This window comes from Cricetulus griseus, chromosome 3, assembly GCF_003668045.3.
Source record: "Cricetulus griseus strain 17A/GY chromosome 3, alternate assembly CriGri-PICRH-1.0, whole genome shotgun sequence".
NCBI classification, from domain to species: domain Eukaryota; kingdom Metazoa; phylum Chordata; class Mammalia; order Rodentia; family Cricetidae; genus Cricetulus; species Cricetulus griseus.
The window spans coordinates 189,960,887-189,964,171 of record NC_048596.1 but is presented as its reverse complement, the minus strand read 5'-3'; the positions used below and the strand labels follow the sequence as shown (position 1 = coordinate 189,964,171).

The following is a 3,285-nucleotide window of genomic DNA, read 5'->3' as shown; positions in this document are numbered from 1 at the left end:
CAGGACTCTGATGAGTTCTGATTGATTCCCCCGCCCCCATTGCCATTTACATCAGCCCTGACAGTATTCCTGTCACTATTCCTAGGATTGTATCCTGGACTCCCCTCACTTCCATGGTTCCTGTGATCTCCATAGAAAGAAATCAGAGGTGACTATATGCAGAGTGTCCTGTGTAATAGAAGACAGGAAGGGCTTTTTACACTATAAAGTGGAGCTCCTTCAAGGGATGAGAGTGTACCATGACCAAAGGGACCATTCCCAAGAGACACAACTCTCAACAGGTGAGTATGGACAATGGCCAGAAAGACCAGTGTGTTAGCCTACATGTTTTTGGAGGCATTGTACTATTTCTAAAGTTACTAGAACAGGCAGATTTCCTAAGGGGCGTTTTCTTGTTCAGGTGATTGACAGATCTATTTAGATTAACTCCTGAGGGAGAGGACAATGGTAAGGCTTTGTTCCTTACCTGAAAGCCTGGCCTAGATAGTAATCTTATGAACTTTTGTCAGTTCAGAATGTCATCTCTTTATCCAGGCCCAGAGACGTGACTTAGATATCATTCTTTTGGACAGTAGTCATCTAAGAGAACAGATTAGAAATAACTTAAGGAAAAGAGAATGAAAATGAATTTATAATACTTGGCAGGGGAGATATGACTATGAAAGTGGTGGTTTTTCCAAAGGAAAGCTGATCCAGATATGCTAACCCTTTGTGATTTCCCCAAATGTGGGAAACTCAACTACATCATTTGTGGAAGTGGGGGACTGTTTCTGCTCTCCCCTAAATAAGAATTTATATAAAAAAGCCATGTTTTACTAGGAGGACTGGCCATACACGAAGGGTTCCAGCAGAGTCTAGCAACCCTACCTTCCTCCCTTTTGTCTAACCCTGTAGCTATTATTTTATGCAGTATTTTAAATATTAAGAAGGGACACTGTGACATCCCCCCTTTTTAGCCTTTTTGTAGGTCTTTACTTGCAAAATTAGTGTATTAACAGTGACACAGGTGGGAGGCCAAAATGATTTTCAAAAGATGAACATGCCTCTGTTTTGCCAATCTAAGAACATGTTGGGGGAAATCACTGCCAAGCTCAGCTATCTCCCACCCTCACCCTCTCAAGGCCCTGGGACCATTTTCTTTGGAAATGGAGTTTTGTTTTTTTTTTTTTTTTTTTTTTTTTTTTGAGACGGAGAGCCTTCACCCAATTTCCTGAATTCTGACTTGAATAAAATGTTGTTCTCCTCTAATGTCTGGCCCCTGGTTTGTTTTAGAGATCAGGGGTAGTGGGCTAGGACCTGGTAATGATCAAGGTCCTAGAATCTCCATCCTTGGCTTCACACAATGGTAGCTATGAAGCAGAGGCCCAAGGACTGGATTTCAAGTCTGTTCATGTCAAAACAGTGACCTAATCACCCAAAGCACAAGAAAGATAGACATTATATATTTTCCCAGAAAATAGAAAAAAGTAAACTAGTAAGTGCATTTGGGAAAGGCATCAGATTTTACATGCTCATACCCTTTGACATAGCAATTCTGCTTCCAGAAACTGATCTACAGAAATAATTACACAGATGGACAAAGATATATCATAAGGAAGGCAGATACAGCATTACTTACAATCTTGAGGAATTGGAGACCACTAAATGTCTGGCAAAAAGGCAATTGGTTAAATGAATTATGAGAAAGAAGGGCTATGTACTTGAGAGGAGGTATTTAATATGTCAGATGACTACCACACTCAGGGAATATATGTTCAAAGATCATAAACCCTAAAATCCAATGCTCTTAGTTTCAACCACCTCCGGGCAGCCCTATAAACACTTGTCCCACAGGCAGAGGGCTGGTGTCTAACAAATGAGCCTGTAAAACACAGGATTTCAAATTTAGATTCTTAAAGTTTAATTGTAGTTTACTTTTTTTGTGACTGTATATGTATGGTTTGTATGTATGTGTTATGTAGGTTTGTGTGTGTATGCACATGTGTGTATGTATGTACGTGTGTGTGTGTGTGTGTGTGTGTGTGTGTGTGTGTGTGTGTGTGTGTGTGTGTGTGTGTATAGGCCTGAAGTTGACATCAAATACTTTTCTTTACCCTCTTCTCTTTATTTATATTGAGGCAGGTTCTGTAGATGAACCCAGGGCTCAGCCAGGATCTGTAGATGAACGCAGAGCTCAGCAATCCTGGCTAGCCTAGGTATCCAGCTAGACCTCTCTGTCTTTGCTTCCCAAGAGCTAGCCTTAAGAAATGCTTGTCTGCTTTGTCTGTGTGGGTTTTACATGGTTGCTGGGGATCTGAACTTCAGTATCTATGTTTGTGTGGCAAGTGCTTCATCTACTGAGCCATCTCCCCAGCCCTAAAGTAGTTTTCTAAGGACAAAAATAAACTAATTATTTGCCTTCAAGGACTTGAAATACAATGATTAAAGTAACTCAGGTACCTCAGTGGTATAGCTTGTTTTTAGTGTATGAGAGGTTCCAGCTCAACATTCACCATGAAGCACAACTTAAAAGAAAAGAAAATAAAAGGCTAACAGAAGTCAGGAAGAACAATTTATTCAGATGAAAGCCAAAGCATGAAAGTTTGGAGTGGGCACAAAACCAAAAATATCTGATAGAATTCATGAATCCATAGCAAGTAATTCTGGTTCTGTGTTTTGTTCTTATGTTTTAAAGACAGGCTCTTTCTATTAGGCCAGCCTTGTATGCCTTGATATTTGCCTGGCTCCTTCTACTCAGCCTTTCCAGCAGATAATAGGCACATGCCACCAGAAAAGCCCCCTGTATGGAAAGTTAAATAAGTATATTTTAAATGTCTTTTGCTGTAAAAGATATTTATTTTTTATTTTATGTGTATGAACATTGTCTGTGTATCACATGCATATGGTGCCTGAAGAGGCAGAAGAGGAAGTGATAGATTCCCCAGAATGGAGTTGTACATAGTTGTGAGCTTCCCTGTGGTTGCTGGGAACCAACTCTGGGTTCTCTGAAAGACAGGTAAGTGCTCTTAATCTCTGAGCCATCTCTCCAGCCTCAATCTCCCTTGCTTTACACTCTGACATGATGCCAAGGTGTTATAAATAAAAGTGTGGTCTGGAAGTTGTGAGAAAGAAAACAAAAGGAGCTGAACTTTTGATGACATAATCCTTCTAGCTCTCCATTCTTCCATATGTTGTTGAATATGAGCCAGAGCTCCAGCAGTCACTTGAAGAACAAGGATCACAAGGAGGGGAGGTAGCATTTGGGACCAGGGTGAAGACCAAGTCTGCATTACTGATTATGCCAGT

The 3,285-nt window shown here is 40.5% G+C and overlaps 1 pseudogene; it reads left to right on the top strand.

Moving 5' to 3' along the window:
* The first annotated feature begins 631 nt into the window (after positions 1-631).
* On the top strand, positions 632-783 carry LOC113834691 (annotated as a pseudogene).
* Positions 784-3,285: the final 2,502 nt, after the last annotated feature.